Consider the following 12,292-nt stretch of genomic DNA (forward strand, 5'->3'; position numbering starts at 1 on the left):
CCTGCAGTTCCGCCAGGAGAGGGAAGCGATGCATCCGGAGAGACACTGAGACACAGAGGCGCTAGGATGCAAACAACAGCCTCTCTGACCACAGTCAGCCCGCCCGCCCGCCCGCCGCAGCGTGTCCCCTGACAAAGCTCTGCAGAGGACGCAGGTGCCCGCAGCCCCAGGGGATGCTCAGGAAGGGGGAGGGACTGGTGTGCGATTCCACGAACCCCCCAGTGAGTTTGTGACACCAACACATCATCCCCTTTACCATTTACATTGAATAAATATATAATAGACAGGCGCCTGGGTGGCTCAGTCAGTTAAGCATCCGACGTCGGCTCAGGTTGTGATCTCACTGTTCGTGAGTTCGAGCCCCGCATTCGTCTTGCGACTGTCAGTGCGGAGCCCGCTTCGGATCCTCTGTCCCCCTCTCTCTGTGCACCTCCCCTACTTGTGCTCTCTCTCTCTCCCTCTCTCTCTCTCTCTCTCTCTCTTGCTCGTTCAAAAATCAATAAACATTTAAAAAAATAAAAGAGGTATAATAGATTTTACCATTAAGAGTGGTTTTAAGTTTACAGAATAATTGAGCAGAAAGTGTAGACAGTTCCCATATACTCCTTCTCCCCCTGCCTCAGTTTCCCCTATTGTTAACCTTGCGCGTGGGTGTGGCACGCTTGTTACCACTGATGAGGAGACACCGATAGTTTATGATTGACTAAAGCCCACAGTGTACAGGAGGGGTCGCTCTTTGTATTGTACATTCTACGGTTTTGATAAACGTATAATGACATGTGTCCACCATCGTGTGTCTTACAGAATAGTTTCACTGCCCCTAAGGCCTCCCTGTGCTTCACCCGTTCGTCTTTCCTCTTTTCCATGTTATTTTTTTTAACTTAAAAAAAATCTTAATGTTTATTTATTTTTGAAAAAGAGACAGAGAGCGAGCAGGGGAGGGGCAGAGAGAGGGAGACGCAGACTCTGAAGCAGGCTCCAGGCTCTGAGCCGTCAGCACAGAGCCCGACGCGGGGCTCGAGCTCACAAACTGTGAGACTGTGACCTGAGCTGAGGGCAGATGCTTACCCGACTGAGCCACCCAGCCGCCCCTCTCGTTTTCCATTTTATTTTTTTTAACATTTTTTTTTCAACGTTTATTTATTTTTGGGACAGAGAGAGACAGAGCATGAACGGGGGAGGGGCAGAGAGAGAGGGAGACACAGAATCGGAAGCAGGCTCCAGGCTCTGAGCCATCAGCCCAGAGCCCGACGCGGGGCTCGAACTCACGGACCATGAGATCGTGACCTGGCTGAAGTCGGACGCTTAACCGACTGCGCCACCCAGGCGCCCCTCCCGTTTTCCATTTTAAATAGTTGGAAACTGCAGTTCAGCACGCAAGTCTGGAAAGAGACAGGCTAGTTTGAGTCGAGCCTGAGCCCAGTGTCCTGCACAGCTCGGACTTTGTGTCTGAGCAGAACGGGGGCTGAGAGCAGCTCTGTGGGACCCAGGGGCTCTGGGCAGTTCCCTCCCTCTGCCTCCACTCACAGGCTGCCCATCTCTCAAACAACACTGAGACATATGGGCAGATGATAGGGTACAGTGGGTGGAGGGCAGACGCCTGGCACCCAGCAGGGGCTCGCAAGGGTTAATGCCCCGTTTCTTTCCCTGGATGGAGCTTCTTCAAGGCAGGGCTGTGTTATGGTCATGACTGGCTCTGCATCTGGCCAGCAGCTGGCACAGAGCTGCCCCTGGACCATAGCAGTTGCAATGGCCCCTGGCACTTACTGAGTCTGTGCACATTATCTCCTGTGATCAACATACACAGCATCTTCTGTGGTAGCCCAGAGTGAAAACGGTCTTCCGAGAGCCCTCGACGCCAGAGGCACTTTTCATATTTTATTTTATTTTTAAGTTTATTTCTATTTATTTTGAGAGACAGGGGGGTGGGGCAGAGGGAGAGGGAGAATCCTAAGCAGGCTCTGAGCTGTCAGCACAGAGCCCGACACGGGGCTCGAACTCACGAACCGCGAGATCGTGACCCGAGCCGGAAGTCAAGAGTCAGACGCTTGACCAACTGAGCCCCCAGGTGCCCCAGAGGCACTTTTGAAAGGGGACGGAGGAAGAATGGAAACAGAAGCTCACGCCCCGCCCTGCGGCTGACTAGACAAACTCACGTTCGCAGCAAGAAAAGGAAAAAAAAAACCCATCAGCACTTCAAGGGGGCCCTGGTTCCTGGTGAGCTGAGCAGTCGGAAGGGAATTGAGGTGGTTGGTGCCGGGCCGGGGGCGGGGTGTTTCCCCAGCCTGGATCTTGCGGGTGGGGACCGACCCTCGGGGGCACAGGCCACAGCGATTGTCCTCTCTCTGGCAAAGCAGGGCGGCGAGGGCAATGGGGCAGGTGGTGTGCAGGCTCAGAGGAGGAGTGGGCAGGGCGGCCCGCGGGCCCTCTGCAGGGTGTGGGTACAGAGGAGGTGTGCTTTGGCCAGGGGGTCAGACAGAAGGCCACGCCCAGGACCATTACCGTCACCTCGTCATCCCTGGGGCACACGGATGCCTCCCGAGAGGCACTGGCACCCTCCAACCAAAAGAACGAGCACAGAGTCCTGTCTCGGCGGCTGCCCCTCCACAAGGGCCATTTCTGCTGCAAAAGCCAAGCCAAGGCCAAGGTCTGCAAAGACCTGAGACAATGCTGGCGCCTGAATCTGGTTTATTCAAGCAAAGCCAAACAAATTCTACAGTGCTTTCTGCCAGGCGCTGTTCCGTTGCCTTTCCAGTCCTGAACTAATTCAAGCATCCTAACAACCTAAAGACATGAGTATGGTTATCATTTCCACCTCACAGACAGGGAAGATCAAGTCACATTCAGGAGCTTGTCCAGGGCCCTCTGCCCACAGCTGGGCTGGCTCTATCACCTGAGCGCTTGGCCCCCTCACCTGCCGCCTCTTACCGACGGCCATCAACAAGACCTGGTGAGGGCCCGCTGTGAGCCCCGAGAGCTTCGGCGGGGGAGGAATGGAAGAAATCCAACAAGCAAGTGAGAACCAGTTAGGGATCGAGGGAACAGTTAGATGCTTGCTGGGCTGGTTCTGTGGTTCACGGGGGCAGGACACTGGAGATGGAAAAACAGGTCAGGGCAGCGGGGGCAGGTGCGCAGGCGTGGACATCTGCCCACCTCTGTCTCCCTACTGGACTCTATGTGTGGCCAGGGGGGAGCCCCTCTCCAGTGTCATGGGGGCACCGCACAGCTCATGTGTGGGCAGGATGAAACCAGGAGGACCCCCGGTCGGCCACAGGCAGCCAGACTGCAGGGGGATGAACTTGGCCTTGATGGCTGGGCAAGGGTTAGTGTAGGAGAGTGAAGGGAGCCCAGACGGCCTGGACGGGCCAAGGCCATTCTTAGAGGATCTCAAAAGCCAGGAAGATGTTTAGACTTGACGCAGTAGGAGCGAGGGAGTCAGGAGGGCTTTCGAGCACAGAAAGTTCCTTAAAGAGAGCACTTCAATTTTTTTTTTTTTAATGAAAATAACACAGTGCCTCGCACATCATTCCAACAAGTGTTTGTTGAGTTGGATTGAGCATTAGGACAGAGAGTTCTGAGTATGCATCGGGATCTAAGTCCCGACTTTATCTTACGTTTGCTTCTTGCACCAAAGCAAACATTCCCCTGGAGTTTCAGGTTCCTCCTCAGGGAAGGAAGGGGTTGGTGCAGCCTGCCAGAGACCAGCCGGCTCACTGCCCCTGCGTGCGCTGCTGACCCTGTGTGACCTGAGGGCCAGGAACATGCCTGTCTTGCCCCCCCCCCCCCCCCGAACCAGGCACAGCGCCTTGCACCAGGCAAAGCCCAATTCAGACTGTCTGAAGAGCAGCCCTTGAAGGCCCCCTCCCCCTCTGACTTCCTGGGGGTTTCTAGACCCCACAATGTCAGCACTGTCCTTGGGAAGCTGATCTGTGGGAAGGGAGAGTCAGGGACAGCGGCCCCCAGCCTTCCTACATTGTCACTGGAAACGCAGGCTGCAGGCATCACTTCCCAGATGTCCGGGACTGGGTCTTCCTCCATTGGCACCTGCTCTCCTGCCCTGCCCAAGGCCTCAGAAACAAACGCATTTGTCCTAACAAGCGGAACGGAAGCGTAATCCAGAAAAGTCATGGTGAGGACTGTGCTAATGTCTTCACCAAACCCAGAACACAAAATGCATTTGAAGAAATGCTGAGACTATTCCCAGCTGGAAGAGTAATCTGAGCTATTATGTCCCCAGAGCAGGCGTTCTCAGCAGCTTTGTGAGCGCCAGGTTGGCAAATCGGGGTGCGTGATTCTTCTGGTTTTCTGTTTGGGACTATGGAGTCTCGCTGGTAGTTTCTTGCTGGATACTGGACCCTGTTGATCATAGCTCTGGTCATTCATTCGCCTGACGTTTACTGAGGACCTGCTGTGTGCCCCTGATTTCAGTGGGGTACACGGTCTAGCAAGGGAGGCAGTACCCAGGGTGACAAGTATCCAGGTTAGGGAGCCCTGCTTCACTGGAGGGCTGCCTCTGAATTCACGGCATTGCTAACACTTGAAGGATAGCTGGGCTGGAGGAGGAAGATGAGGAAGGCCGGGCGGGGGAAGGCAAGGGCTCTGGGCAGAGGAAACCCCATGTGCCAGGCACCGGCCTGGAAGAGGGTGACCCCATGTTTGAGCAATTGATAAGAAGCCAGGCCCGGGGAGGAGATGAAGGGGGATGGGGCCCAGGGGACAGACACCCTAGTCCCATGTGTGTTGAATGCACTGGGAGAACTGAGATCATGTCCTAATGGGATGAGATGGGAAATTTTAGGTAGGATGGGGAAGTGTGTGTGTGTGTGTGTGTGTGTGTGTGTCTGTCTGTGTGTGTGTATGAAAAATTATGCATTTGAAAGATCACCCAGGGGGTGCCTGGGTGGCTCAGTTGGTCAAGTGGCTGACTCAGGTTTCGGCTCAGGTCGTGATCTCGCAGTTCGTGGGTTCTCCAGCCTGCATCGGGCTCTGCGCTGACAGCGTGCGGCTTGCTGGGAATTCTCTCTTCCCCCCGCCCCCTGCCTCTCTCTGTTCCTCCCCTCTCAAGTGTGCTCTGTCTCTCAAAATAAGTAAATGAAAATTTATTTATTTATTTTTTAATTTTTTTTAATGTTTATTTTTCAGACAGAGAGAGACACAGCATGAATGGGGGAGGGGCAGAGAGAGAGGGAAACACAGAATCGGAAACAGGCTCCAGGCACTGAGCCATCAGCCCAGAGCCCGACGTGGGGCTCGAACTCGCGGACCGCGAGATCGTGACCTGAGCTGAAGTCGGACGCTTAACCGACTGAGCCACCCAGGCGCCCCAGTAAATGAAAATTTAAAAAAAATTAGAAGACCACTCGGGATGTGGCACGGAGAATCAGAGGGAGAGACGCACGGATACCTGAGGCCACTGAGAAGCGCCGAGGAGATCGGTGGGGAGAGAGCCTAGAGCATCTGGGGAACAGAAGGGGTCAGGGTGGAGTACAGCAGGTGTCAGGGAAGACTCCAAGGCCGTGCAGGAGCCACATTAGAAGGAGGACGTGAGAAATTCCACAAAGGCTACTGGCCGCATTCTCAGGGCACTTGGAATCGATTCCCTTTGGGACTCAGTGCACTTGAAGTGCCTTCAGCAAGGTAGCCTCCTGGAGACTTGAGGAGCCGGAACTGGCAGGGCACTCTGTGCCCCTGATGCTCCCGAGTCATCAGCAGGTGGGTGGTGATCGGGGGCATGGGACTCTGCTGGCGTCTCCCCGAACAAAGTGGGTGACTCTCAGCTCGAGCTAGAAGACGCCGGGTATTTCAGAGGGGTCAGCTGTGTAGACTGACAAGGAGGATCCACTGGGTTCAGAGGATGGCCAGAGGGCATGGGCATGTGATGTGCCAAATGCTGAGGAGAAGAATGTGTTTTTGCTATACTATACGTGTGTGTGTGCGTGTGTGTGTGTGTGTGTTTGAATCATGTCATTAGAAAAATAGTGCTGAGCTCTTCAGTAAATAAATACTTACTAAATTCTGTGAAAAGAGAATAGAGAGGTCAACTCTGCTGAATGATACTGAAGGGCATGGGAGAAGAGGCAGTAGGAAGGAACTGGATGGAGAGCCTCAGCCAGGCCTGGTCCTTGTCAGGGAGGAGGAGGTGTGGAGAGCCACCACAGCGGGCCGAGACGTAGGGCATCCCCTCTGATGTGCCAAGCCAGGTGGTACTCTGAAAGTGCCCTGACTCTAATGTAAACGGCTGCCCTAGCAAGTGCCCTCGCCTACGGTGGGAACGCTGTGGGCCAGAGAAACAGAAGGACAACGTCAGGGTCTCCTACCCAGCAAAGGCTGGATGCTCCCGGTTCTGGAGCCCGTGCTGCTCCCACCATCCTGATCTGTGCGGACAGGAGGCCAGGTCCCCCAGAGGTGCCGTGTGCCTGGCTCAGACACCACCGGGGGTGACTAAAATCCGGATTGTAAAATCGCAAAGGGTAAAAGGCTTTCCTCTTTCTGCAGGTTCTGGAGAGGTGAGTGGCAACTGGGGGCTGCTGGACCAGCTGGCGGCTCTGACCTGGGTGCAGACCCACATCGCAGTGTTTGGTGGGGACCCTCGACGCGTGACCCTGGCGGCAGACCGTGGTGGAGCCGATGTGGCCGGCATCCACCTTCTAACCACCAGGGCCTCAGACTCCAGACTCTTCCGGAGGGCTGTGCTGATGGTGAGTCCCTTCTTCTGCCTTCAGACTTGTTTTAGACACGGGTGAGGCGAGGGGTCCTCACTTGCCTTTTAAGACCAGTCGACTTCAATTGCTTGGTTTCCTTTATCCATGCTTGCTCTTGGCCATCTTTCCATGTACATGTGATTCCAGGATGCCGAGGAACTCCCCTGACTGCTGTCCATCATTCTAAGCTGAGGAAAATTCTAGATGGGAAAGTGTTTCTATTTTGGGAGATTGCCTCAGTAGGGTTTAATGATCTGAACTCTTGAAGACCTCTTTTGCCAATCGACAAACACAACGGGGTAGACTGTAGGATGAGAACTTCCTGGTGGAAGGAAAGCTAACGATGAGGGCACAGTTTAGCCAGTATGATGCTCACGATGCCCAACAGTATTGCTCACGACAGGAGAGAAGTGGAACAAGAGAATTCTCATCTGCTCCCCAGTGTTGCTTCCCTGACCGTCTCGGGTTTGAACTTAAAATCTTCCCTTATGCCGTCTGGTTTCTTCAACCGCCCATGCTCCAAATCTCCTGCTGAGATTCCGTTCTGGTGGCATTTCTTTGTGGAGCACTATTGGGTGATCCATTCCCTGTATCTAATCCCTTCTACCTCATTGTTTCCTTTGCCTGAGGGGTGAGGGGAGGTGGAGACCCCAGAGCTTGCCCCCATGGTGGATCAAGGAGTGGCGGGCAGCTGGGTCAGCAGCCACAGGGTGAGGCATAGAGCTCCCAAGGTTTGGCCAACTGGGTCACTGACTGTTGAATGAAGGCAAAGAATAGAACTCAGTACTCATAGGTCTGCTGGGTGGTCTCATGAAGTTCCTGGTAGATGGTGATGATGGTGATGATGGTGGTGATGATGATGGTGATGATGATGATGGTCATAGTGATGGTGATGATGGTGATGATGATGATGGTGGTGATGGTGATGATGATGATGGTGATATAATCATACCGATGATAGTGATATAATGATATCGATCATAACAGTAACTATTATGGAAGGAATAACCTGGTTGATCACAGCATAAGCCCTGATGGTTATTCTATCATTGATGAGCTTCTAATTTTATGAAGCATCCAATCTGTGCCAGGTGCCATGCTAGGTGCTGGGAATGCCGTGCCAAATAATTCATGTCCTAGTTCTTAGAAGCTTGTAGTTTACTGGGGGGTGGGGGACAGACACTTAAAAAGCGGATATTTAAAAGAGGGTCTTAGGGCAGCTCAGAGAGAAGCCCCCATCCAAGCACAAGGGAGGGGGGGAATGTCCACGGACACTTCCCGGGAGAAGGAATGTCTGAGCAAAATGTGAACACTGTGTAGGCATTGAACCACAGGCAGAGTCCCGACACTAAGGGGCAGCTGGGCTCCTCACGGAGGTCTGCCAGCCCTGGGCTGCAGTGGGGGACAGGGCAGTAATGGAGACTGGGAGGCAGAGAGCAGCTGGACTGCAGTGAGCATCTTGGGTGCGAAGGGAGCCATGGAAGGGATATGTTTGTTTGCTTATTTGGTTTGGTTTCATTTGGCTTAGTTTCCTATTTTAACCATTTTTAACTGTACAATTCAGTGCCATCAAGTACAATCAATTGCAATGTCGTACAGTCATCATATTAATCATTTCCAGAACTTTCCATCATCTCAAACAGAAACTCTGTGTATGTTAAACAATAACCTCCATCCCCCCTGCTCCCCAACCCCTGATAACATCTATTTTGCCTTCTGTCTGTACGAATTTGCCTGTTCTAGGTACCTAACATTAGTGGAATTGTACAAAATTTGGTGTGTGGGGGGGGGGGGCTTATTTCACTTAGCATAATGCCTCCATAAAGGTTCATCTGTGTTGTAGTTTATATCAGAATTTCCTTCCTTTCTAGGTTGAATAATATCCCATTGTTTGCATATACCACATTTTGTTCCCGTATTCATCTGTTGGTAGACACGGGGGCTATTTCTGCCTTACTGTGAATAGTGTGGCGATGAACATTGGTGTGCTATCAAAGGGTTTTTCGGCGAGGGGGAAACTCGCTTCCCTTTAGGAAGACTTGTCTTAGAGCTGAGTGGAGGATGCATTTAAGAGGGACAGTCCTGAAAGCAGAGAAAGCAATGCTGAGATCATGAAGTAGCCAAATTAAGGCATCAAGACCAATGCCATGGACCTGCTAGCAAATCTAAGGCCATATGACCACACTGCAGCATTGCCCAGCCCTGCTGGGATCCAAACCCTTGATAGGAAGGAGGACAAGAGTGACATCGTTTGGGCCTCAGTGCTGCTGGGTCAACATCATCACCGTCCCCAAGGGGAAGCGGTACCACCTGCTACTTGGTCTCTCTCCTTCAGCCACTGGAGCCTTCCAACATTCCTTGAGGGGCCCATGCTCTGTTTTGCTTCCTAAGGACGTTTCCTCTGCGTGCCACACTTTTCTCCCATCTTCCTCTTTGCCCGCTCTGTTTGTCCTTCAGGGAATCCTTTCAGACTTTTCAGCCCAGAACCAGACCCCCTTTGTATGATCTCTGCTGCCTGTACTTCTCTGCACATCATGTGTCACGATATCCCACCAGGAGATAATTATTCCCACTGCCAAATCCGTCCCTCTCGTAAGACGGGAAACTCTGGGAGGGCAGAGGACAGCTGTGCCGTGCTCTTACAGGGCCCCAAGCACCCAACACAGCTGTCTTACAATAGATGCTCCAGAGTTAATATCCGGGAAGCGAAAGAGCAGAGGAATGGGCACGTGTGTCCAGGGTCTTACAGGCCAGGCCTCCTCCCTCCCCGCCACCACTTTCTCGTGCCCCTTTGTTTCCGATTTTCCTCGGTCTCTCCCTCCATCTTCGCGGCAGGAGGTCTGAGCCCAAACATCTCTCAATTCCTGGTATTGGAAACAGAACTTCCTGACTTTGAGTTGCTCCTGAAGGGATTTCCTCCGAGCCTTCTCAGCAACCAGACACCCGGTGGGACCTGGAAGACGCCAGAAATACCTTCCAGGAGGCCCAGGAGGCCGAGTTTTCTTTTTGAAAAGTCTGGAGAGTTTAGGTGTTTGGGGGATTTCAAAGACTAATCTGTTTTAGCAAATGGCAGTGTATTTAAAAATAAACTCCATCTGTTTCAGTCATTTAGGAGCAGCTTTTACAACCGCTCCCAGCAGTCTTTGAGATGCATGTGAAATTATTTGGAATCGAGAGAACGAAAATACTTCAATATATTAGCGGCTCTTAGACTTGTTCTTTACCAGCAGATGTTTGGGGGAATGGATGTGAGTTGGTGATATATTCTTGGACAGAATCGTAAGTATTTCTGCAAAGCTTGAGGCCAGAGCTGTTAAAATGGAGAGACAGGCTCCTGTGATAATTAATAACTTTATTGAGCATATTTGGGGCCACAGAGCACCTCCCATGTATTATTTCATAGATTGTTCACATTGCGTGGCACAGGGTCTTTGTATTATTTGCAATCTAGAGGTAAGAAGTCTGAGGCTTAGAGAGGTTTAGTGACTGGCTGAAGAACGCACAGCCAAGAAGGAGCTGCATTAGAGGCTGGCATCTAAAATCTCGTCCTGTGTTTCCCCCAGCTATGCAGCGGCTTCTCTAGAAACTTGCGACTCTTTCAGGGTCTTAAGGTGGAAGAGAAAAGAGCCCAGGCCTAGCATCAGAATTGCTTCACTCTTGCATTCTTTATGGATAAAATCCGTATGATTAATTCTGTCTCCCGAAGGCTTGGACGGTTGGCATCACAGTAGGTGTGCAGAATGTTCTGGAGTTCCCGAACTCCAGAAATCCAGGTTCCGCCTCGCCTTGCTAAGCTAGGGCAGTGCCAAGAAAAAGCACGTCTGGGGATGCTTCACCTGCCCAGGGCGCCAGGTTGAAGAAGAGAGACGGGTGACGTGTTGCAAACATGAGCTGTGTGGCTCTGATGCCCCGGGCAGTTTTAAGAGAAGACAGAGGAGGTCATGTCCTATGTGGTATGATTCATAGAGTCCAGGAGAGATTTCCACTGCCCTCCTACAACACTGCCCCAATTCTGCATTCCTCAGTGCGAGTGCCAGGCCCCAGGGATTGGCCCCAAGCTATGTTTTCCTGTCTCCTTTTCTGCTGCGTTCCTGCCTGAGCCCTGCACTCCAGGCTCACCGGTAATCAACATTCCTAGAAAATGCCGTGCCTTCTTCCACGTCTTTCCATCGCTGTTCGTGGCCAGCTCTTCGCGGCCAGTATGTCTGCTTCTCCACCTAACGAGTCACTTCCTTCTTCGAGGCTTGGCTGAAACGGGGCCGCGAAGCCTGTTCTCCATCTCTTAAAACAGAATGACTCTCGCTTTGGTGAAGAGACTTCTATTTGGCAATTTTTAGGAACACCGCCTTGTCTTACCTGCTGGTTAGTCTTCTAACGTATCTATTCCCATGCTGCTGTGACTGAGTGCTTAACTGGGAGCGTGAAATTTTCCTCTTAGAACTTCCTTAACACTTAGCACAGCCCTGGGCAGAAGAGGGTCCCGAAGCGCAGGCCGAGTTCTGTTAAGCTGGTGGAGGGGCCCAACCACTGCTTTCTCCTGTTTTCACACAAACCTCCTCATTCAAGCTCGTTCTCCTCCGTTTCTTTTAGTCAAAATGGACTGAGGGGCGCCTGGGTGGCTCAGTTGGGTAAGCATCCGACTTTGGCTCAGGTTATGATCTCACAGTCTGTGGGTTCGAGCCCCACATCGGGCTCTGTGCTGACAGCTCGGAGCCTGGAGCCTGCTTTAGATTCTGTGTCTCCCTCTCTCTCTGCCCTTCCCCCACTCATGCTCTGTCTCTCTCTCTCTCTCAAAAATAAATAAACATTGGGGCGCCTGGGTGGCGCAGTCGGTTAAGCGTCCGACTTCAGCCAGGTCACGATCTCGCGGTCTGTGAGTTCGAGCCCCGCGTCAGGCTCTGGGCTGACGGCTCAGAGCCTGGAGCCTGTTTCCGATTCTGTGTCTCCCTCTCTCTCTGCCCCTCCCCCGTTCATGCTCTGTCTCTCTCTGTCCCAAAAATAAATAAACGTTGGAAAAAAAAATTAAAAAAAAAATAAATAAACATTAAAAAAAATTGACTGAGCTATTCATGGGCTCCAGTGCTCTCATCTATGTTTTGGAATAAGTTTATTGATTGTCTTTCAATAGTCTTGATGGGAATTTGAATGTATTTTCATGGAATTTTTCAGTTAATTCAAAAAATGTCTATGGTTTTATAATGTTAAATCTTGCATCCATGAATCAGGTTGCCACCATTACCACAACAGGATTTTTGTCTCCTTACGTCTTTTCACAGTTTTGAACTTCTGTCCACAGAAGCGTTGTGAAGTCGTGGTGGGCAAGTCCCTACCTGTATTCTCATTGGGTTGGTGTTGTGAACGGTGTCGTATTTTTTATTGTACTTCCCAGTGGTCAATCCTGGCATCGGGGAGTAGAGTTGGCCCTGAATTTGCTGAGCCTTCTTACCACTTCCATTGCTTGATCTGTTGGCTCCACTGGATTTTCTATGACATTATTTCATCATCTGTAAATGTAGGCAGGTCAACTTTGAACAAAAATGCTCAGCTGCTCTAGCGAAGAGACTCAACACTTAAGGACCTTAAATAACAAA

The sequence above is a fragment of the Prionailurus bengalensis genome, chromosome F2 (genome assembly GCF_016509475.1).
Source record: "Prionailurus bengalensis isolate Pbe53 chromosome F2, Fcat_Pben_1.1_paternal_pri, whole genome shotgun sequence".
NCBI lineage: Eukaryota > Metazoa > Chordata > Mammalia > Carnivora > Felidae > Prionailurus > Prionailurus bengalensis.